The sequence below is a fragment of the Astyanax mexicanus genome, chromosome 22 (assembly GCF_023375975.1).
Source record: "Astyanax mexicanus isolate ESR-SI-001 chromosome 22, AstMex3_surface, whole genome shotgun sequence".
Classification (NCBI taxonomy): domain Eukaryota; kingdom Metazoa; phylum Chordata; class Actinopteri; order Characiformes; family Acestrorhamphidae; genus Astyanax; species Astyanax mexicanus.
Window position 1 is genome coordinate 29,604,923 of NC_064429.1, and position 25,723 is coordinate 29,630,645.

General features: G+C 39.5%; 1 protein-coding gene across 4 annotated transcripts in view; it reads left to right on the top strand.

The window, feature by feature from the left end:
- tncb (tenascin Cb) overlaps window positions 1-25,723 on the top strand; it is a 182,505-nt gene that overhangs the window by 81,035 nt on the left and 75,747 nt on the right. Inside the window, exon 1 of one of the 4 annotated variants that reach the window (XM_049470311.1) lies at window positions 10,246-10,542. The exons of 1 other annotated variant lie outside the window; for it this stretch is intronic. The gene's annotated coding sequence lies outside the window, so the exon portion shown is untranslated. Of the gene's footprint in view, window positions 1-10,245; window positions 10,543-25,723 lie in introns of those variants that run through there. 2 more of the 4 variants (XM_049470314.1, XM_049470313.1) reach the window with 2 other exon arrangements.

The following is a 25,723-nucleotide window of genomic DNA, read 5'->3' on the forward strand; positions in this document are numbered from 1 at the left end:
CAAGCAAATTGCTTTTTTTTCGCTTCTGCCTGCAGATCCCATCTTTTCTTTTCCCTTTTTTTATGCCGATTGCTGTCTTTGTGTTATAAATTATGAATCAGCCCTAATAGCCTGTTTGTGCTTCTTGCTGCTCACCAAAGCCGCAGGGCTAATTTTGCTGAGGGGCAATTTTTTACTTAGTCTATGCACTTTACACTTTAAACACAGCAGCACAACTGTTAATTTCCTGCACCAGAGGCTGTGCAGGTTATAGGAGGAAGAGGGCGAGAGACATACTGGGAGAGTTGACGGCTTCTGTGGCGAGCGAGTGGCCGAATGACCTTCCCTGAGTTAACCCATAACCCATCCTAGCCTGTTGGATGCCTCTTGCATAATGGATGACCAGGAGGAGAGAGAGAAAACGAGAGAGAGAGAGAAAGAGAGAGAGAGAGATGGTGAAGTGCCAATATTACCTGGCAATTCATTTTTAATGAGGTAAACAGGTCTGTTCGGGTCACCGGGGTGCCTCGGAGATGGGGGCGTGTCCCTCTAGCCTTCCGCTGGCTCCGAACTGTAGTCTCCTCAGCCCTTGACACTTCGCCACACTGCAGGCACTTATAATTAGATCTCTCCAGCTCTGACAGAAAGTGTCTTACTACCCGTCGAGGCCTTGTCCTTTTCTTCAAATGGACTGCCACCAATTACAGAGGAAAAGAAGCAAGAAAAAAAGAAAAAGAAAAAGAGAAAAAGAAAGAGAAAAAGCACTGCCTGCTAAGACAGTGCACCCAACAACCTTTCTCTTAGTTTCCGGGGCTGATGATGATGGTGATGATGATGATGCCTGCGGACCGATCTTGTTATGGAAGGGAAAATAAATGTGCCCTCCACATGCACTTAGCAATGATTGTGCTACTGGAGCAACATCGCTAACATATAGCTCCGTAATAGCCTGTTCCTTTGCTGTTGCTTTGTGATAAAGTCCTCCTTTCTTCCACCTTCCAATCGCTTTTTTAAAACACCATTAAGAGAAATGTCAAAATGCTTTAAAATAAAATCACTCCACTGCATTTTTCTCAGTGGTTCAAAAACTTGCACAGGGTCTCTATGTAAAATTCCCTGCAATTGTCCTTTGATAAAGTCCTCCTTTCTTCCACTTTCCAATCGCTTTTTTAAAATACCATTAAGAGAAATGTCAAAATGCTTTAAAAAGGAGCACCACTGTATTTTTCTCAGTTGTTCAAAAACTTGCACAGGGTCTCCATGTAAAATTGCCTGTCCACCCTGTTATCTTGAGATAATCTACCCCTTTAAAACATCCATGATTTCACACATCCAACCCTCACACTGTTATTCTCAGAGGAGCTGAAGGCACTTGTTGCAATCGTTCAGCAAATAAATTTTTTATTTTACTCAAAGAAAATCTCTGTGTACCTTTTCAACTGGATTGCTTCATCATACCAGGGCAAACCAAGGCTTTTGGAACCTATGGATGGTGTTTTTTTTATCTTTGGTCCAGAGCTCACACCATTAGTTTCTTCTAAAAAGTCTTAATACACAAATTCATCTAACCACAATACGTATTTCTACTGGGTAATGGTGCCAGAATCCCAGATGCCTCCAAGCCTAGAAAAGTTGACGCTCTTTCTGGACATGGCTACCATAAGACTGCTGTTTTGCACGGTAAAGTTTTAAGGGACATTTTGGAATGTAACTAAGTTGCTTTGCTATTGCTTTGTGATAAAGTCCTTCCTTCTTCCACCCTCCAATCGCTTTTTTTTAAAACACCAATAAGAAAAATGTCAAAAATCACCACTGCATTTGTGTCTTAGTGGTTTAAAAACTCGTACAGGGTCTCCATGTAAAATTTCCACTGCCCATCCTGTTATCTTGAGATAACCTGCCCCATTAAGGCATCCATGATTATTTTCAAAGGAACTGAAGGCACTTGTTGCAACTGTTCAGCAAATAAATGTTTTATTTCACTTAATTTTTTAGTCATAATATTGTCTCCATATTTAGTGAGTAAGAGGTGAAGCTTAAGCTGTCCACCCTGTTGTTGTGGTACAATATCATGGTAATTTAATGAATTTAATTAAATCATTTAAAAAAACTCAAAATGCATCTTTAAAACAAACAAGGTCACCATGAACAAGTCAGCAAGTCTGAAACATGTCAACATGTCATGTTTTCATCATTATCCAACATGTTATTGTCACACAGCTTACCATCACATGATGAACGCATGCATGCCAGGAAATAAAAAGTGATTAGTATAATTTCTGTGTAGTATTTTAATAGGTCTAAGATGCCAAAAGCTGCTGTATTCTAATAACAACTATCTGGAAATAAACCTGGTTCCCACCAGCCAGCGTCAGTTCCAGGCTAGAGAAATTGGCTGATGGGGGGGAGGATGGTTGCGCACGTTTCTGTCTGTCATTTGGGAAATCAGAACTGCATGATGCATTTTCCTCCGAATGTCAGCGGCGCAGGGAAAAGCCTGACGAAGCGAGGCGCGTGCCTCTCCCTGCGCTATTCCCTGTGAGGCTCAGAGATAGTGTGAGAGAAAGGTGAGAGGAGGAACAGATGGGAAGGGCTGCTGTGTGTTCTTATGAACCCAGTCTACCTCCCAGGAAGAGTCAGACAGACACACACCTCACAACCACACAGTTCTTACAGACTGGCCAAGATACTTAAGTGCTTCTTTTAATGCCAATGCAAAAAAAGGCTAATTTCTATTAGAATAGATTAGGTTGTCAAATGTTTACTCTAGCTGCACATTAATGGCTGTAGACAATCTTGAATCTGAAGGTTGTGACATTAGGTGACCAAAATTTAGCATCAAGATAACCATCTAATATCTAACTGATCTAATATTGAAGTCAATTAATTCAAATAAAAAAAATGTGAAATTAAGAATTCCAAAGTTGCATTGGCCTGGCTCTAGTTTGAATCTTGGCCCAATTCTGGTCCAAATGCTTTAATCATATCTGAGATGAATTGGATGTTCCAACACCCCGGTTGCAGAGTATAATACATCAGTCGGCCCAAACCATACGTGCCAAACACCCTGGTTGCTGAGTATAATATGCAAATCGTCCTGAAATGCATGTTGCAACACCCCTGGTTGCTAAGAGTAATATGGAAATCGGTCTGAATTACATGTTCCAACACCCCGGTTGCCAAGTATAATATGGTAATCAGCACAAGCCACTTTTGCCAATGCCCCAGTTGCTAAGTGTAATATAGAAAATGCCCTGAGTTGCATGATTCAACACCCCGGTTGCTAAGTGTAATATGGAATTCTTCCTGAGATGCATGTTGCAATACCCCAGTTGCCAAGTATAATATGGAAATCTGCCCATGCCACTTTTGCCAACACCCCGGTTACCAAGTTTAAAATGGAAATAAGCCCAAGTCACTTTTTAAGTGTAATATGGAAATCTGTCTGAATTGCATGTTCCAACACCCCGGTTGCTGAGTGTAATATGGAAATTGGCCTGAATTGAATGTTCCAACACCTCAGTTGCACAGTATAATTCATCAATTGGCCCAAACCACATGTGCCAACACCCCGGATGCTGAGAGTAATAAAGAAATCAGCCCAAGCCACTTTTGCCAACAACCTAGATGCTGAATAATATAAAAATCAGCCTAAATTGAATGTTTCATGTTTCAAGTCCCTGGTTGCTGAGTGTAATATAGAAATTGTCCAGAAATGCATTTTCCAACACCACTGTTGCTGAGTGTAATATGGAAATCGGCCTGAATTGAATGTTCCAACACCTCAGTTGTAGAGTAAAATACATCAATTTGCCCAAACCACATGTGCCAACACCCCGGTTGCTGAGAGTAATATGGAAATCAGCCTGAATTGAACATTCGAAGCAGTAATGTTGTTTAACACATTTGGTGCCAATGTAACTTTGGCTCAACTTCTTGTAATTGGTAAAATATGTAAAATTCATAGAGTAGATGAACCAAACGATGGTTTAGATCAGCCTGACCAAAACAGTTTTGATTTTGCTCTTTTGGTCCAGACCTTGGTTCATGGCACCATTCACATTTTCTATTTTATTTCTAATTTTGAATCACCCCTCCACTTCCATTTCTTGCTGGTCTAGAGAACTGGACCTTAAAACCTTCAGATCTTTAGCCTTCTTCTCTAACCTTCTAGCTACAGGTGTGTTATCAGTTACATCCTGATTGGTCTGTCTTTGTGCTCTGTGGACCTATCAGTGAGATAATGCTCTACAACTACCTGTATTGCCCATGGTGGGCAAATGACTGCCTTCCTGAAATTAGCTTAGGTAGGGTGGGATGTCTAGTATATTAATGTATGTTGGAAACAAAACGAGAAAACGTGGTACAAAATATCGTCGCTGTCCGATAAACACACCATTTATGTCAGATTTTTGTTTATTACATACTGGAATTTGAACCTACAGACTGTCCCTTACACTTTGTGCAAACGTCTAGATCAGGGGTGTCCAAACTACGGCCCGTTTTCTTTTTTGAAGAAAAAAGAAGAGTCTAAAAGCGGAGAGGGTGCGCATTTCTAGCGCAGAAAAACGGGGTAAAAGAGTCAAAAGCGGAGAGAGTGTGCATTTCTAGCGCAGAGAAACGGGCCAAAGAGTAAAAGCAGAGAGAGTGCATGTTTTTAGCGCAGAAAAACGGGGTAAAAGAGTCTAAAATCGGAGAGGGTGCGCATTTCTAGCGCAGAAAAAGGGGCCAAAGAGTCTAAAAGCGGAGAGAGTGCGCATTTCTAGTGCAGAAAAACGGGCCAAAGAGTCTAAAAGCGGAGAGGGTGCGCGTTTCTAGTGCAGAAAAACAGGCCAAAGAGTCTAAAAGTTGCCAAAATTAAGGAGTTTAATATTAAGAGACATCATGAAATTAAACATCAATTAGAAAAATCTTAGTTTACACAACACTTTCAAAGATAAATCAAGTAAAATGGTGTGTAAATGAAATAATCAGGAAAAAAGTATTATTTAAAGTGGTATATTTCATTATTTGTTTTATTATAGAGTGTGTGGCCCTTGACTTCAAATATATTTCTCCTTCTGGCCCCCAACAAAAAAGTTTGGACACCCCTGGTCTAGATGGATGGACCAATAGAAATTCTCCAAACTTACGATCTCCAGTAAAGTTGCTGTTTTTGTTGGATGGTGATGATATACTCTGGAAAAAGAGATATCCCTCTCTCACACCAACACACACATACTACATATATCCACACAAATAAACATACAGAAACCAATGGAAAATATCATCTTCCTCCACTCTTCCTCTCCTGCCATTTGTCACAGTGAAGGAGAAATGAGTCTGAATATACACTGCTTATATAGTTTTGTGCCCCGTGGTGGAGGAAGCGGCGTGAATTCGATCAGCAGCCCGGGTTTGATATGAAATGCAACGTTTCTCATCCTCCCCCCCGTAACGAGTCCCAGATTAAACTCCCATGTCGAGCGAGCGTGTTATCACTGATTCATGACTTATTGAGCTCGGTTTGATCAGACTTGATTTCCCTCATCACAAAAAGGATTCCCAATTCTTCCCTTGGGAAAAAAAGGCCCACCACCCTGGCTGGGGCGTCTGTAGCACACTATCCCCACATTCACAAGCCTCCGCCCCCCTCCCTCCACTCCACCTACCCCACTCCACCGTCTACACAACCCCCACCCAGGGAGAGAATGGCTCTGGGGTCAGATCTTCTCCTGATGAGAGTCATCATCCCCAGAGCTTGTGGAGACTCTTCAGAGATATCTCTGAAGAACACCTACTCTTGGTCTGGAAGACGCAGAAAAAATACTGTATTGCAATTATAGAGCTGCATGAATTGCGATTGTGATAATGTGCCTTGCAATATATTCAAAATACACTGGAGGATATTTGATTTGATGGCTAAGATTGACAATAAATATTCAAACCATCAAATGCATTGGTTTAATACTTCAATGTGCCCGCCTTCCATGTGTGTATAGAGGGGAGGGATAATAGGGTAGTATAGACAATGTAAAGTAGTATAGCGCAGTATAGTGGCTATAGGGTTGTATTCGATTGTTTAGGGTTGTATAGAGTAGCATAGAGAGGATATATTTCCTTAAGGTATATAAGGTAGTACAGTAGGGTGTAGGGTAGTATAAGAAGTAGTGGAAGTATAGAGTAGAATAGGGAGTACAGAGAGTATAGGGTGCTATGTAGTAGAATAGGGTAGTATAAGGGGTTTAGAGTAGTAGAGGGAGTCTAGGGGATTACAAGGAGTATTGGGAGTATAATGAAGAATAGGGAATGTAGGGTAGTAAAGGAAGTATTGGGAGTATAGAGTAGTTTAGAGTAGCATAGAGAGTATATAGTTCTATAGGGAATATAGTGTAGTATAGGGAGTATAGAGTAGTAACGAACACTATAGATAGTATATAGTATTATAGAGAAGATATAGAAGATATGTAGTATATTTAGTATAGAGAGTATAGGTAATATTGTGAGTTTAACATAGTATAGCATAGCAAATGAGTATATAGTTATATAGGGAATATATGGTAGTATAGGGAGTATTGGGTATTATAGGGCGTATAGGGTAGTATAGGGAGTATTGGGTAGTATAGGGAGTATAGGGTAGTATAGGGAGTATTGGGTAGTATAGGAAGTATAGGGTACAATAGGGGTATTGGGACTATAGAATAAAACAAGGAGTGCAAAGAGTATACAATAATATAGGGTAGCATAGGCAATATAGGGAGTATAGAGTAGTATAGGGTAGTATAAGTAATATAGGGAAATATAGAGAGATAGTATAGGGAGTGTAGGGAATATAGAGTAGAATAAGGAGTTCAAATAGTATAAGGTACTATAGCGTCTTATAGCTAGCAAAAAAGAGTATAAAGAGTATAGGTATTATAGGGAGTATAGAGCAGTATAGGGGTGTAAAGTAGTAAAGAAAGTGTAGGGTAGTATAGGGAGTATATTGGACTGTAGGGTAGTGTAGGCAGAATAGAGAGTAGAGGGCAGTATAGAGAGTATAGGGGAGAGTATGGAGTATATAGCAGTATAGGGGGTGTAAGGTAGCATAGGAAGTGTAGAGTAGTATAGGGAGTATAATGTACTATAGGGTAGTGTAGGCAGTATAGGGTAGTATAGAGAGAATAGGGGAGAATAGGGAGTAAAGAGCAGTATAGGGGGTGTAAGGTAGCATAGGAAGTGTAGAGTAGTATAGGGAGTATAATGTACTATAGGGTAGTGTAGGCAGTATAGGGTAGTATAGAGAGTATAGGGGAGAATAGGGAGTAAAGAGCAGTATAGGGGGTGTAAGGTAGCATAGGAAGTGTATGGTAGTATAGGGATTTATAGGGTAGTGTAGCGAGTATTGGGAGTATAGAGTAGTATAGCGAGTGCAGAGATTATAGGATACTATATGGTCACCACTGCAGAATAACTGTAGCGTAAACACTGCATATGGTCTTAATTATTATTTATACTGTATGTATTGTTCATTGCCTATTTGCATAAGCGTCAATTAGAGGACAAGCCCCTCCCACCATGTAAGTGGACTTGGCTAATGAACCTGATAGTGTTTATCTGAAGCACATGGCTGATTATTGAAGAGGTCTGGGGTCCAGTTGTACCTGCCGTCTACATGTATATGTGTGTGTGTGTGTGTGTGTGTGTGTGTGTGTGTGTGTGTGTGTGTGTGTGTGTGTGTGTGTGTGTAAATGTGTGTAAATGTGTGTGTGTGTGTGTGTGTGTGTGTGAGAGTGTGTGTGTTCTGGGGATGGGTTTAGGTAGGGGGTGGTGCGAGGAGAGTGGTGGAGAGGCTGGTAAATATTCAGACCCTCTGATTAAAAGGCGGGTACTTATGGAAGCACCCAGTCTGACACACTGAGGTAGCGGTATAACAGTGTGGGGCTGGTTGGGGGGGTGGGAGTACTGGGGTGTCGAGGGGGGTGGGAGTATTGGGGGGGGGGCTGAATTAAGCTTTAAAATGGTGGCTGCTGCTATCCTGACTAAAATGACCTTTTTGGGGGTCTTTTTTTCTCTTCACACTGTTGGAAGCGGGATTAAGTGTTGATTATGCTGATCAGCGTACAAATCCCCTCAGCAGCAGTGTCATCCCACCATCATCCCTCCATCACACACACTGTGCAGCCCTCCGCTCGCTCCGCACCCTCGTCTCCACACGTCTGTTAATGTTAATGCAGCGCTGCGCTTCCTCCTCCTGCTCCACTTTGTGCCTTTTAATGCTCGCTCTCTCTCTCTCTCTTTCCATCTCTCTCTTTATCTTTATCTCTCCTCTTCTCTCTTTTTTCTACCATCTGTATCTCCGTCTTTGAACACATACACACCCAATATCTCTATATCTTCTATATCCATTCTATATCTTACCCTCTCTCTCCTTCTTTTTTCTCTCTTTCTCTCTCTCTCTCTTCTCTCCCCTTTTTTATCTTTTCTCACACACTTTACTGTTTAAAAAAGTCCGCATTCAAATGTTGAATGGAGACTTATAGGAAGTATAGAATAATACAGGGAGTGCAGCATATACTACCCTATACTGTCTTATATCACCATATAATATCATATACTCCCCTATATCCCTATAATGTCTTAATATATTGTACCTTATACCCCATAAAAATACTTATATTCTCTCTACTCCCTGCAGTACACTTTACTTCCTTTTAGTACTTTGTACTACACTATCTACTACCCTATACTTACTATACTACCCTATACTATTCTATACTTACTATACTACACTAATCTACTTTATATTCCCTGTACAAACCTATATTTACCATACTCCCTGTATTACTGACCTATAGTGTCCTACAGTACCCTACATTATCCTGAACTCCATATAGTACTTCCCTATTCTCCCTATAGCCCATATACCACCTGGCCTATGTGCCAGATTTGACTCTGTGAGGTTGTTTGAACTATAATGAACGATAATTTATAAAAATAAATAAATAAAATGCTTCGCTGGCAAGCTTTTCTTTACAATCCTCCCCTGTGTCGCGCTGGGCGTGACTCTATATACTCCCTATAATTTGCTAATATACTGTACCTTATACTCCCCATACAAACTTATATTCTCTCTACTCCATACAGTACCCCCTCCATACAGTAATCCCTATACAAAGCTATACTAGTCTACACTCCTCTGCATTATCCTAAACTCACTATACTGCCCTATACTCCCCTATATCACTATATACTACCCTATAGTCTGCCAATCCACCCTAGACTTCCTATACAAACCTATACTCTGTACTACCCCATAGTCCACTGAACTCCATATGCTCCCCTATTCTCCCTATGCCCCTATATCTCCATATATTACCCTATACTCTACCAATCTGCCTTATATATATACTCTATAAATAAACCTATTTTCTATAGTACCCTATAGTATCATACACTACCCTATACTCTACTAATGTAACACATACTCCCTTTACAAACCTTTACTCTATATTATCACTCTTATATCTTACATGAATCTACCTTTCCTATACAAACATTTAATTATCTATACTATACTACCCTAAAAGTATTATACTTTACTATTCTACCTCATACTCCCTATACAAACCTATATTCTCCCAGTACAGTGTCTGGAAATGGCTTTTTCTGCCTTTTTTCTGATGAAATATTGTCATTTTTGAAACAATTGGACGGTTTCTTTTACATCTTCTCGCACTCTTATCTCTCTCTCTCTCGCAAATTCTCCGACAAATTCTCACATCCTTATCTCCCTCTATTTCTGTGTATCTTCTATGACTCTCTCTTTCTCTTAATTTCTTTCCTTTCTTGATTTCTCTCTCTCTTTCTTACACACTCATCCTTCTCTTTTATGTGCCACTGTGCCACATACTCACTCTCTCTCGTGCTCTCTCTCTCAGACACTCTCTCTCTCTCTCTCTCTCTTTCTCTCTATCTCAGACACACTCTCGCGCTCTCAACTCCTTGAGCCTTGAGGCATCCCGTTTCAGTTCTTCAGCTTCCAGTCAGTGAGGGAAAGGGTGAGAGAGGGTAAGAGAGAGAGAGAGAGAAAGTGGGTAAGAGACACATACCCAGTGAGGCAGAGAGAAAGAGAGAGAGAGAGAGAGAGAAGACTAGGGAGGGGAGGGGAAGAGCTGGAGCAGGAGGAGGAGGGGGTGTATATAAGAATGGTAGGTGGGAGTGGAGTGGGGTCTGACCGCAAAGTGTCTACTGTTTAAGAGAAAGAGGCTCGCCCTCCCTCCCTCTCTTTCTCTCTTTTTCTTTCACTCACCCTCGCTCACTCGCTCGCTCGCTCCCTCTCTCTCCGGCTGCAGCACCAGCAGGCTCTGTGCCTATATGGAACACTAGGCTTCTGCTGAGAAGAGAGAGAGAGAGAGAGAAAGAGAGATAGAAATGAAACAGCTGGCATCTCTGTGAGGGAAACAAACAAGCAAGCAAACAAACAAACAAACAGACAGAACAAGCAAAAGCAACAACAGCAGAGGAGCAGGAGAAGCAGAGGAGCGGAGCTTTCAGAGAGAAGTTAAAGCTGAAGTTTGGGAGGAAGAGAGGCATCCTCCAAAGGTAAGGTCTGAGGCACTTAGACATCCTCATCTTCTACCTCTTTTCTACTTTGTGTGCTATCTCAGTTCTACCTAACCTACTATCTCAGCTCTATGACAGCTCTACTTCATCTTTTACCTCAGTTTTATGTCATACAATCAATCAGCTCTATTTTATCTTCTACATCTACTATACCTCTGTTTTACCTCATCCATTCCTTCATTTCTACTTTCTGTGCTACCTCAGTTCTACCTAACCTACTATCTCAGCTCTATGACAGCTCTACTTCATCTTTTACCTCAGTTTTACCTCATACAATCAATCAGCTCTATTTCATCTTCTACTTCTGCTCTACCTTAGTTTTACATCCTCTACACCCTCATTTCTACTTTGTATGCTACCGCGGTTCTATCTAAGCTCTATGATAGCTCTACTTCATCTTTTACCTCATACAATAAATCAGCTCTATTTCATCTTCTATCTCAGTTCTACCTCAGTTTTACCTACCTCATCCACACCCAAATTTCTACTTTGTGTGCTACCTTAGTTCTACCTAACCTACTATCTAGGCTCTATGACAGCTCTACTTCATTTTTTACCTTAGTTTTACCTCATACAATCAATCAGCTCTATTTCAACTTCCACCTCTGCTCTACTTCAGTTTCATCCTCATTCAGTGCTTCAGTTTTACCTCATCTACTGCCTCATTTCTACCTAACCTATTATCTCAGCTCTATGACAGCTCTAGTTCATCTTTTACCTCAGTTTTTTTTAATCACATTCCATACCTCAGCTCTATTTCATCTTCTAGCTCTGCTCTACCTTATTCTACCTCTATCTATTTAGAGCTTCAGTTTTACCTCATCTACACACTCATTTCTAATTCTACCTTACCTAAGCTCTATGACAGCTCTAGTTAAGCTTTTTTCTCAGTTTTACCTTATCCCTCTGCTCTACCTCAGTTCTACCTCATTCACTGCCTCAGTTTTACCTCATCATTTACCTAATTTCTACTTTGTGCTCTACCTCGGTTCTTCCTAACCTACTATATCAGCTCTACCACAGTTCTACTTTATCTTTTACCTCAGTTTTACCTCATCCAATACCTAATTTCTACTTTGTGCTCTACCTCAGTTCTATCTAACCTACTGTTTAAGCTTTACATCAGTTTTAGTTCATCTTTAACCTCAGTTTTACCTCAGCCAATACCTCAGCTCTATTTCACCTTACTTTTACCTCAGCTCTTCCTTTGGTCTACATCATCTAGTGTTTCAGTTTTACCTCATTTACTACCTCTGTCCTCTATCTCAGTTCTATCTAATTGCCTGTTCTACTCCCTCCACTGTCTCAAATGTACCTCATCCACTATTCCAGTACTTCATCTGCTACCTCTATCTAAGTTCTATCTTATTTACTACCAGTACCTCATCTATTACCTCATTTACTACTTCAGTTCTACCTCATTCACTGCCTCATCTCTATTTGTTTTAACTCATTTAATACCAATATGAAGTAATACTCCATTTATTACCACAGTTCTACCTCACCTACGATCTTATCCACTATCTTGGTTCCACCTCATGTACCTCCTCTTCCACTGTAGTTCAGTGGTGAGGCTGGAGCCGGCAGCACTGCTCTCTCACTTCATTCTCACTTCATTCTGCCTCTCTCTCTCTCCCTCTTTCTCTCTCTCTCTCTCTCTCTCTCTCTCTCTCTCTCTCTCTTTCTTGCTCTATTCTGCTCTCTCGCTCTCTGCGCTGGCTGCTGATTTTAACAGTTCTGGGCTAATTAGCATTCTGTGTTTAACTCGATTGCTGAAGTGTGAGAAAGCTGGGATGAAGTCAGGGGGTGTGTGATGGTTAATAGAGAGTATGGTATTTAGCAGCTGTTTGTTTAATTTCTGTATTTTTTGCATTGGGTGTTTTTTTAATTGGTAATCAGCTGTTCTGTTGAGTGATGAAGTGATAGTAGAAGGCTATCTTGATATATGTTTGGTGACGCTGAATATATGCACTGTATGTTAATACATAGTGTATTTGCCTGCTTTTCATTTTTTCCACATAATATAAATCTGGCAATAGTCCTTTATACTGTCATTATAACTGCATCATGAATGGACCAATAGAAGTGCTTTATTGAGTTTTATTGGAAGTTAAAAAATGTTATTTCATCTTTTTGATGATACGAGGTTTGGCTGTCATATATATGAATGAAATTGCTGGATTTGATGTTGTGTGAAGTAAAGTTAAGATGGATGTGATTTCCATATCTACATATATGTTGTATGTATGTACAGTATGTATGTATATTTTTGCACAGGCAAATGTTGTGTGTCTGCTGTGATTAAGTGTGATTAATTCCAATTCTGAGTGAAGCTATTCAAATTTAATATCTAAAGGTAAAATAAAATAATTATTGTAAGACTAATGCAATGGGTTCAATTCGGTTTTAAAAAAATTAATCAAATTAATAACATTAATGTTCTGTGATTAATTGAGATGCTCTAGATAGTAATACATATACAACTTTTATCCTCCTGTCATTCTTTCATTCCTCTCAGTCTTTTATCCCCCCCCCTCGCCTCTTTCTCTCAGTATGAGGCTCCTAAAGCTGCTCTTGATGCTCTCCATTATGCCTCCCTAAAGGCCGCCCATTATGGTTTATGAGGGAAGCCATTAGCATTTCTTCACACTGTTTCTGGTGACAGCATACCGTTTCTGACCAGCTTCTGAACACTTTATGATCAGCTTATGAATAGCTACTGAACACCTAATAAATAGCTTCTGAAGAGCTCCTGCTTATGAATAGGTTGTAAACTAATTCTGATCAGCTGTTGTTCAGCTTATGCACACCTTCTGAACAGGTTTTAAACAAATTCTGAATATCTCCTGTTCATCTTATGAACACCTTCTGAACAGCCCCTAAGCAGCTTATGAACACCTCGTAAACAGCTTCTGGATAATTATGAATAGCTTCTGAATAGTTTGAGATGAGCTTCTAACCCTTATGATCAGCTTCTGAACATATTTTAAAGCTTCTGAACACCCTATGATCAGCTTCTAAATAGCTTATGAAAACTTCATAATCAGCTTCTGAATAGCTGCTGGGCACCTTATGATCAGCTGCTGAACATATACTAAAGATGAGCTTCTGAGCACCTTGTGAATATGTTATAAACAGCTTCTGAACACTTTATGATCAGCTTCTGAACAGTTTACAATCAGCTTCTGAGCACCTTATGAACATATTATAAACAGCTTCTGAACACTTTATGATCCGCCTCTGAACAGCTTCTGAACATAGAAAGCTTTTGATCACCTTATGAACACCTTATAATGAGCTTTTGAACAGTTTGTGGTCAGTGTCTGAATAGTTCCTAAACAGTTTAAGAACAGTTTCTGGATAGTTATGAATAGCTTCTGAATAGTTTATGATCAGCTTCTGAATAGCTTGCGAACAGTTTATGATCAACTTACTTCTGAACATCTTGTGAACATATTATAAACATCTAATCACTTTAGGTTCAGCTTTTGAACAGCTTTTGAACATATTATAAAGCTTCTGATCGCCTTCTGAACACCTTATGATGAGCTTCTGAATAATTTATGATCAGCTTCTAACTAGCTTCTGAACACCTTATAATCAGCTTGTGAACAGCTTATGATCAGCTTCTGAACATAATATGGTCAGCTTCTGAACGCCCAATAATCAGCTTAGGAACAGCTTCTGAACATGTTATAAAGCTTCTGAACACCTTAAGATCAGCTTCTGAAAAGCTTCTAAACACCTTGTGATCAGCTTCTGAACAGTTTATGATCAGCTTCTGAATAGCTTCTGAACAGTTTATGAACGCTCTATGAACAGTCTCTGATCAGTCTCTGTTAGAGGTATGTTCTGAGGTGGGAGGAGTCTGGAGTCCACTGTAGCGTGGAAGCTCAGGCAGGGTCAGCAGGTTTGGGTTACCTGCTGGAACGTCCACATCTGGCACTGCCAGGCTGCTCGGGTAACGGCAGGCTGGGTCAGCAGCAGCTGCTTTGCGTTACGGCTGTTCTTTAGTCTTCCTCCAGCTCCTGGTTGGCTGTCGGCTGCCAGCTTCTTAACTTTTTCACCTCATGTGTTTGGGGGCAGAGGGTTTGAGTTGCTTGGGGCATAATTTGTGTCAGATATTGGTCATTTGGAGGGGGTGTGGTTGAGTGTGGGTGTTGGATGATCATGACCCATCTTTTCTTTGACTCCACAACTTATCCTAAAGGTATTGGATGGGGTTTTATACCCATCTAGCCATTGGTAGACTGGCATTAGGCATTTTGATCTATATTCTGATGGTATTCTTTTAGCAGTATTGCTTTAAGAGGAATAGAAAAACTGTTGGTGCTCTTGCACATCAATGTCAGCAATGGGTGCCACTTAAAATAGCCCAAACTGTTTGTTAGCTTGGGTGTCCACAAACATTTGGACCTATATTGGGTCTTCCTGCTGAGGGATTGGTCTGTATGTGTGTGTGGTTGAGTGCGGCGGGTGTTGGAAAATGAGAGGAATTTGGAGTGTCGGTTGGGGGGCTGGGGGGCGGGGCTTTGGTGGGTGTTTCTGACAGAGACCCCCAGGATCTCCAGGCTCCAAGCTGGATGGAGGTTCCTCTTAATCACACACTCATTGCACTTTTCTTCATGAGTTTTGTTCATTTCTTCATTTCTTCAACCCAATATGGCGCCCGTGTTGTTATCCACTAAGCTAATCAACCTGTCTAGGTTCAAGAACTGCTGGCAACTGAATGTGATAACATGTAAGTTATCACAAATCAGTAATCATGAAATGCTACCTCAGGGTTGGAATGACTTGTGTAAGTTGTGAGGTGTTGTCTTGTGAGTGAGGTTGAACACTGGCCATCGTGTTCATGGCAAGATGGTTTGAAATATAGAGTTTCGGATTGAGTGAGGCCTTATATTGAGTGCAAAATAAATGGAATATTCCACTTCCATAGTGTCATAGAAGGCTAATATTACTGTAATGTAATGTTTGTGACTGGTGGCTTCTGGCTAGAATTGTCCATGTGAAGAGAAATCTGAAAGAAATATACATCCCACATCAGCATTTATTTGAGTATAGTGCTCTTTAGGTTACATGGGACATGGCAAAGATCATATTTTGTGCATTTTGACATAATTTGAATCTGTTTTTTTTTTTCTTTCCAAATGTAATAAGTAATAGACCAATAGAAATGCTACAAAATTAAGTGAATTTCTACATTCTACATAAACTTTCATTAAAAGTTGAGAACGATTTTCCCTTTTCCTAAAAGGTTGGCAGTTTTACCTTTCTTTTGTATATTTTTGTATATTTTTCTTTTATTTATTTATTTTTGTTTGATTGGTATTGATTAGTTATTGCTTATATATATATATAGATATATATATATTTACTCCTTTATGCGCTTAGATTTACTTATCTGTAGTTGCATTTTCATTATTTTTTTTTCTTGTTATCTTTATTTTATTTATTGTCTTAGTATCTTTAATATGTTATATATCTTATTAAAATGCTAGGTCTTTTTATTTATTTATTATTTTTCTTTGACAATCCTTTCCCTTTGTATTGGCTCGGCTACATTGTAAATGAGGGCCATCCTCAATGTACTCTGAGTTTAAATATAGGTTGATTGATTGATTGATTGATTGATTGATTGATGTTATTTTTTACTATATATGTAGAAATTGTGCAGTTTACTTGGCAAAACTTGCTTGGATGGTCCGTTATAAAGGCTCAACTAACATTAATCTGAATATCAATTACGTGCAACTGAACTCTAGGCTGAAAGTAAATGATTTACTATTGAATGTAACTCCACACCCACCAACAATAAACTCTAATTTTAATTTTTATAGTTACATTTGAGATTCAGATTAATAGTTTGGGTTAGGGTTTGGTTTTAGGGTTGATTCATGGTTGATGTGAGCTACATACATTTTGGTTCTATAGAGAATCACGTACATTTAGCTTAGAGTTACGTTTTTAAGCATTTAATTGATATTATTGTCAGTGTTGACTCTATAAGGCATCTATAATGGACCATCCAAATAAAGTGATCACAACTAATTTAATCAAAGCAAAATACAAAGCAATGCAAATCTACCTACTGTATCTCTTTATGTCACTTCATTTTCCACTATCACCAAATGACTGCCACTCTCCTGTGTTATCATTGGCCCTTCAGTCATCGGCTCTAATGATCAGGGCTACCTAACGGCTGCCAGCCACCCTGGTGGTGTTGCCCAGGCTCAGAGTGTAAATGTTTTATGAAGGGTGTGCTGTGAGCAGGGTATTCACTGACAGTGCCACTCAGAATAAAGACGAGCGAGAATGCTGCCTTTGTTTGAACAGCTGTTAGCGCTAGCTTTAGCGGCTCCTGGCTTAGTGCTGCGTTTGGAACAGCTGTTTGGAGCTGAGTGGGCTTCACTGAGATTCCACTCATTTCCGAGCCTGTATATCTGTCAAGAAGCTCCTGCAGAGCACCTGGTACAGAGAGGAGATAGAGGAGGACAGACTGCATTATTTTCTGCTTTTACTGCTTCAAACTCAACACCTCCCTGTCTGTCTGTCTGTCTATCTGTCTGCCTGTCTGTCAGGCTGTAGATTTGAAAGAAGAGGTATTCTGCTATTTATAAATATATGTTTCAGTAAAATGAACAGGGTTGTTTTATTCTATAAACTACGGACAACATTTCTCCCAAATTCTAAATAAAACTATTGTCATTTAGAGCATTTATTTGCAGAAAATGAGAAATGTCTGAAAAAAAAAACTAAAAATGCAGATGCAGAGCTTTCAGACCTCAAATGATGCAAAGAAAAGAAGTTCATATTCATAAAGTTTAAAAAAAAGTTCAGAAATCAATATTTGATGGTATAACCCTGGTTTTTAATCACAGTTTTCATGCATCTTGGCATCATGTTCTCCTCCACCAGTCTTACACACTGCTTTTGGATAACTTTATGCCTTTACTCCTGGTGCAAAAATTCAAGCGGTTCAGCTTGGTTTAATGGCTTGTGATCATCCAGCTTACTCTTGATTATATTTCAGAGGTTAATAAGGCATAAAAAGAATAAGAGATCAGAATTAAGAGATTTAAAATGATGAGTTTCTTTGATTTTACCAAATTGAAAAACCTATGGAATATAATCAAGAGGAAGATGGATGATCACAAGTCATCAAACCAAGCTAGCATAAAGTTATCCAAAAGCAGTGTGTAAGACTGGTGGAGGAGAACATGATGCCAAGATGCATGAAAACTGTGATTAAAAACCAGGGTTATTCCACCAAATATTGATTTCTGAACCCTTAAAACTTTATGAATATGAAATTGTTTTCTTTGCATAATTTGAGGTCTGAAAGCTCTGCATCTTTTCTGTTATGTCAGCCATTTCTCATTTCCTCATGAATTAACCCTAACACTGAGCCCAAAACCAAACCTTAAACCTAAACCTAAAAATCTAACCCTATAACTAACTCTAAAATGTTACGATTTGGGTTGGGTGGAGCTTTACGTTCTATGGACAATCGTGTTCATTCACCTTAGAGTTCAGTTGCATTTAATAGACATTTAGATTAATCTTAATTGAGCATCTATGGGGCATCATTAATACAGTAGAGTGAAAACAGATTCCAGTTTTCCAGCTGATAGCAGTTGACCTAGTGATAAAGTTAAAAGTCAAAACCCTAATGCTAAAGCTAACCAGTGATCAAGAGCTACAACATGAATAAGATATTTGGAAAACGTCTAGGAGCGTTCTGCATCTGCAGCATCGACTGTTGCCACATTAACTTCTTTAACAATTTCAACTCAATAGTGCATAAACCCATTATAGCCACTGTCAGCCAGGCAGCAGGCCATTAACACGCTCTAGAAAGAAAGAAGCTCCTCTTTCTCTTCCAAAAGGCGTCCGCAGAGGCTTTCCGTACAGCTCATCTAAATCAGAGCGAACAAAGATTTCCCTCAAAGTGTAAAAGTCCCACACAGCTCCAGATGGTTTTAATGTCTGTCTGAGGCTAATGTGAGAGGTCTAGGAAAAGCGAGCCGGCCCTGCGCCAGCGTCTGCACTGCCGGCGTCCAGAAGATGAGCACATGTGTCGGATTCCTCGGCGACTGAGGGCCAGCAGCGGTGACCCCTCGCACGGGAACGGCCACCATTACCATGACCGAGCACAAGGCAGGACTATTGAGTATTGAGCCGGGCGCAGATGCTGCTGGGTTTAGTCTGGGGGAAACTGGGGTCTGAAAAAGAGCCATAAAGCTGCTCTACAGCATAAAGTCCTGTAGAGCAGGGGTTTAGAGAGGAGTTCAAGGGTCTGAATGGATGGCACCCTTCAGCGTGACACAGGCCACACTTCTGGTCCTTCACTGCATAATAAATACAATATACAAAAAAAGAAAAACCCCAGCAAAAAACAGATGTCCGTACATCATAGCCAACAAATTCCTGCAGCCGGAAAACGCTCCTTTTCCTGCCAGGATGGAGGAAGCGATGGGTAATTTTGCAATTTCGGACTATAGGTTCTTATCGAAGCATATTTTTCAGATTTTCAGCTTTTTTGTTTTAACTCTGCCCTCGAACAACCCATAAATTATCCCCCCTCAATTGAGCCTGATTAGCATTAGCATGCAATATAGAAAGAAGAAGGCTTGAACCAAGGCTTTAGCAGAAAAGATTATCGAAGATTACGAAGCAGCATGTGTTTCCCGTTACTTCTCTTCGGTATGAATGGAGCGTCTTTCGGGAGCGTCTTTTTTTTTTCTTTTGACTTATTAGCTCGACACGTTTGCCATGGAAAATGTTTTTCATCAGCGTGGGCTTTTCAGCATTCGGAATTTCGCTCCCTGCTGCGGAGCTGTTCACTTCCACTGCAGTGCAGGAAAAGGAGTAGAAGCAGGACCAAGGACAGGGGAAGTCCTGCAGCATGGAAATTTACAGCAATGACTCTGTAGACTCTGTAAACCCATACGTTGTCTGTTTTGCACAATGTGGGCACATATACAGGGGTTACACAATGAAACTGAAACACCTGTCATTTTAGTGTGGGAGGTTTCATGGCTAAATTGGAGCAGCCTGGTGGCCAATCTTCATTAATTGCACATTGCACCAGTAAGAGCAGAGTGTGAAGAGTGTTCAATTAGCAGGGTAAGAGCACAGTTTTGCTCAAAATATTGCAATAAACACAACATTATGGGTGACATACCAGAGTTCAAAAGAGGACAAATTGTTGGTGCATGTCTTGCTGGTGCATCTGTGACCAAGACAGCAAGTCTTTGTGATGCACCAAGAGCCATGGTATCCAGGGTAATGTCAGCATACCACCAAGAAGGACCGACCACATCCAACAGGATTAACTGTGGAATCTGTAAGAGGAAGCTGTCTGAAAGGGATGTTCGGGTGCTAACCCGGATTGTGTCCAAAAAAACATAAAACCACGGCTGAACAAATCACGGTAGAATTCAATGTGCACCTCAACTCTCCTGTTTCCACCATAACTGTCCGTCACCACAATAAATTATTGTGGTCTAAAACCAGGTGTTTCAGTTTTATTGTCCAACCCCTGTAGATTCAAACAGAAATCTTTGAGTTGCATCACCTTATAATAACTTTAGTGAGGTAGTCTGTTGCCATTGGCAGCTTCTTTTTCATTGGCTTCCTTTACAACCTATTTGCATACTGGGTGTGTCCAACAGTTTCTGACTAACACTCACCATCAGTGTGTAGTGATTTCCTCTGGGCTACCTTAAAAATAAATCAATTTCCCCTTTTAGTTGTTAATTAAAAAATTAAGCAAACTGGCTGCCTTAAAAAGTTAAGTAAACTCAACTTATCCGGTCTTACAGTGTAACAAAAAAAAAAAAAAGTTAATTAAATTCCCCTTTAGTTGTAATAACCTGATGTTCTAAATTATGTGAACTTAAGTTTTATTACCTATAACTTACCAGGCAACCGGTTTCCTTACATTTTTTTAATAAATTTACCTTATCCGGGCTTACAGTGTAGAAGAGGTAAAGTAGTTAGCTGAGGGTATTGCAAAGTCCATTTCTAGTCCATTTCAAGGCCTGTGCCTTTGAAAAGCCTTTGAACAGCCTATGAACAGCCTATTAACAGCTTTTGAACAGCCTTTGAATTTCTGATTTCTGGTTTTGTTAAAGGAGCATTGGTCAAGATCCAAGAAACACAGTTTTTATAAGGTTAAAAGGTGGTGAACACAACTGCACTGGAGCTATTTTCCTTTTCTCTTCTCTTTCATTCCACAAATCTCTTTAGCAGAGATGCTGTATATTCTACATGCTGCTGTTTTATTACACATTTCTATTGGTTAAGCAGTCGTGTTAGACCAGAGCTGACAGACATCATGGAAAAAAATAAGAGATCATTTAAAAATTATGAGTTTCTTTAGTTTTACCAAATTGAAAAACTCTGAAATATAATCAAGAGGAAGATGGATGATCACAAGCCATCAAACCACCAAGCTGAACTGCTTGAATGTTTGCACCAGGAGTAAAGCAGCATAAAGTTATCCAAAAGCAGTGTGTAAGACTGGTGGAGGAGAACATGATGCCAAGATGCATAATTAAAACTTATGCATGATTATAACCAGGGTTATTGCACCACATATTGATTTCTGAATTCTTAACTCTTAAATTTATGAATATGAACTTGTTTTCTTTGCATTATTTGAAGTCTGAATGCTCTCCATCCTTTTTCTCATTTTCTGCAAATAATTGCTCTAATTGTTTATCATTTGTATTTGGAATTTGGGAGAAATTGTGTCTTTAGTTTATAAATATAAATAGCAAAATCAGAGAAACTGATTCAGTCTCTCATTTTTTCCCAGAGCTGTAGATACAGTGCTTTTTTTTAGCACTTTATACTACAGTTTATAGTTTATTGCCCTTATGCCCCTTTAAATTGAATCACAATTACAGTTCCTGTCTAAAGATACTTTTGCTGTTCTTAATCCTCACATGCTGTTTTTCCAAGAACATGGCATTTAGTCCAGCAGAATCCAGAATGCTGTTTTTTGCTGAAACTTGGCAAACAAGGCTTCCTACATCTGTCCCTGCGAGGCGTATTATCTGTAGCAGCTGAACAGCAGCTCCACTTCTTAAGCAAACAAGAAGTAATGAAGCAGTATTGGTCTACAGGCTTCAGAGGGGTGGGGGAGTGAGCAATCAATAGATTGTCATTTTGAGGAGAGTAGACTCCCAGAGTTTCGTGTTGAAGGGAGAATTGCTTCGTGCTGTTTGAGAGCTTTCTACCTATTTATATGTTGAGCAACCTCTCCGCGTCTGCGGTGGGGGATCAACATTATGCCTACAGGAGAGAACAACGCCATGCATAATTCACACAATGTTCTTCAGATATCAACACTGCTAAAATACAAGTGCTGCACTTTGTACGAGTTTATGGTGTGTAAAAGGATCTATTACCATGTTTATAACATTATTATAATGCATTTTTCATTGTAATAAAGCTTTTTTTATACTAGTTTAGTTTAGCTGAAACCAAAACTTCGCATAAAGCATTGCTTTTTCAGAGAATGTATAAATAGGAACTTTAGACTTGAAACTAAGAGTCTGCTAACATTGTTTCTGGTGTAGACTGAAAACATATGGATTTGAAATGAAAAGATCAACATTTTAGCTTTTATTATCAGATTTTACATCTGTATTTGTATACACACAGTTGATCTGAACACAAGAAGATCTGAGCAGCACCTTCTGTCTGCTCTACCTGTTCAACATCTGTGATCTAGTACACCAGTGATGACTTTCTTCTTCTTCAGGACTTGTAAAATTGGCTGTACTGGTTTTGCCCAATATTTGAGCAATGGTTCTGATTGATTTTCCATCTACTATAAATAAGACAAAAGAACATTTCAGCTTTTAGTTCCAGATTTTTATATCTATATCTGTATATACACAGTTAAGAAGTTCTGATCTGAACAGCACCTTCTGTCTGATCTACCTGTTCAACATCTTTGACTTAGTACACCAATGATGACTTTCTTCTTTTTCAGGACTTGAAAATGGCTATACTGGTTTTGTCCAATAGTTGAGCAATGGTTCTGATTGATTTTCCATCTTCTATAAATAAGACAAAATACAATTTAAGCTTTTATTTCCAGATATTTACATCTATATCTGCATATACACAATTCAGAAGATCCGATCTGAAAAACACCTTCTGTCTGCTCTACCTGTTCAACATCATTGACTTAGCACACCAGTGACGACTTTCTTTTTCAGGACATTTAAATCAGTTGTACTGATTTTGCCCAATATTTGAACAATGGTTCTGATTTTCCATTGTCTATAAATAAGACAAAAGAACATTTCAGCTTTTAGTTCCAGATGTTTATATCTATATCTGTATATACACAGTTAAGAAGTTCTGATCTGAGCAGCACCTTCTGTCTGGTCTACCTGTTCAACATCTGTTACTTAGTACACCAGTGACGACTTTCTTCTTCTTCTTCAGAATTTTCAAAACGGTTGTATTGGTTTTAGCCAATATTTGAGCAATGGTTTTGATTGATTTTGCATCTTCTCTCAGCTTGACAGTTGTTTGTTACTGTAAAAAAAAATAAGAATGTTTGTGGATTAACCATTTTGAAAGAATCCGGTCAGCTACTTTAACCCTTTATATAGTTCCAGACTCAACCCAACTGAATGGTTTGAGTTATTGCCCCCCAGGACCAGGACAACCACCATACAGCCTCACTGCTGGCATCCTCACAAATAAAGGAATTAAAGAGACCCCTGAGAACGCCTGTAGCTGCAGGTTGTAAACCCAGGCCTCGGGCTGATTGAGGACTGAAGGTCTGTGTTGTTATGACGGGGGCAGTATCAGGGGGTCCGTAAGTAAGTGTTGTAAAGAGAAACTACAGGCCTGCTATTCTGACTGCTGCAGAGGTTACGCTAATAAAGGTCAGGTCACCGGTCCTAACAAAGTAAAACCAGACAGACTCCCACTAACAAATGTTCCAGCCGTCCCCCGCGAGCAGACACCACAGCCTGGAGTCCGGAAACGTTCGCCTCCGTTTCAAGGTCACAGTTAGTGTCTCCGGTATCTGTTTCACCATTAAAATAGAATCAATGTCCGGCGCTGATGGAGTGTTTTAAATAAGTGCAGTCACTTAGACACTGTTGGCGACTGCAGACGGTTTACTTCAGCTCGGCCAGATCGAAATACAGCCTTAAAATAAAAATGCCAGAAAGGATTAGCTGAAATTAGAGTATAGACATTAGAGCATTCTCTCTTAAGAACCTTTGTTCTTAAGATACACCTAAACAAGTGTCTTTTCTTTGGTAACCGTGGTGTTTTTGCGTGTATAACACTTCTAAGATAATGTAAATGTTCTACGTTAATTAAACAGGGTATACACATTGAAGGCAAGAACTATGACAAGACAAGAACTTTTATTTTAAAGTATTAAACCAAATGTAGGAATGGAAAATACTTGAGAAGTTGTTCTTTATTGCTATACTTAAAAAAGAAATTGAATAGGAGTGAATGGGAGAAATGAGTGACTTGCTACGGACAGTAGGTACAGATCCCTCCCTCAGAAGAAGTCTACTGCTTAGTCCTTTTATGTACTGTCTGAGGTTTCTTTAACTGGTCTATCAAGTGGGTGGGGCTCTGGTGGGGGCAGATGGGTGAGGGGTGGTGCCAGGATGTTATTATGCAGGTTTCTTTTCTTTATAGAGGGGGATTTATACACTGAGCATTTTCCTTACATTATTGTGATTGAAAGTACTTACTCTTATCTCCCGCATCTGTTGTCTTGCTACGGACACAAGGTACAGATCCCTCCCTCAGAAGAAGTCTGCTGGCTATTCCAGGTGTTCACTGTCTGAGGTTTCTTTAACTGATCTATCTAGTTGGTGGGGCTCTGATGGCAGTTGACGGGTGAGGGGTGGTGCCAGGATGGTATATAGTAAGGTCATAACAAGGGAACTTCCAAATGGCTCTCTTCAATGACTCTTTCAGATTATTCATAGAAAAAAAAGATGGATGGATTTTATTGGGGGGTTTAGAGTGTTTATAGGGGTAATGGAGACGCAATTGTAAAAACAAAAGCATGCAAAAAGTGAGTTTTGCATATTATATCCACTTTAAAGTCTCCAAATTTTAAAATTTAGGTTTGAGTTTCATCTATTTTTGTCCGTGTTGAGTTTTTACTTAAATAAAAAAGCTGTTAATTGATATATCCTTTGAGAACCCATTACATTAGATGGTCTAGCTGCTGGAAAACTAGTCAACTATCTTTTTGACCTCAAGTTCACTTCTTAGCTCATCTCACATGTCAGCGTTACTTGCCCAAAACTTTCCATTTGCCCTTAATCAACAGGATAGCACTTACCCTTGGCAATGTCACTCAAGCCCAGTTCCATTTAGCTTAGTCTGGAAGCCGCTATTGTAGAGCGCGGTGAAGCCGGTGAACCGCCGGACCTCTCGGAGCAGCGTGTGAACGTAGCTATCTCTGCTCATCCACCCCCTTATCACCCTCACACACACACACACACACACACACACACCCTCCTATCAGCGCCATCTGAGCCCCCGGAATCATTAAAGCTCTATAAATGGGACCTGGTTGACATGAAACCCAGCCTTTCCACGCCTTAAAAAAATCAAACTGCCTCCGCTGACTTTCAATTATCCGTCCACACGGAATCACACGCTTCTCCTGCGCAGGCGGAGCGTCTGCAGGGTTCAGGGCTGCGAGAATTCAAATAGAGGGATATTTTCAATATATAGTGGGTTAATTTTAATATAATGGAAACTTTATTGGCTGCAGAATAGTTAACAATATGTTTAAATGTCACATAAAATCACTGTGCAACAATATTTCAATTGTTTTTCTAAATTTTACAATGATTAAAAAAAAAAATTATCATTTATTTGAAAAAAGGTTAAAAAATGACTCAAAATAAATACAAACAGTATGTAATATTACTTATACATTATTTATATGTATTTATAAATTTGCTCTACTTTTACACAAACAATGTTTAACAATATTTTAAAGGTTAAAAATTACTCTAATTTCGAACAAACGGTATGTAACAATATATTCTTTTTAATTTACATATTAAATTTAATACAAGCAAAATTTACTCTAATTTCATACAAACAGGTCGTAAAATTTTTTAGTGTTGTACAC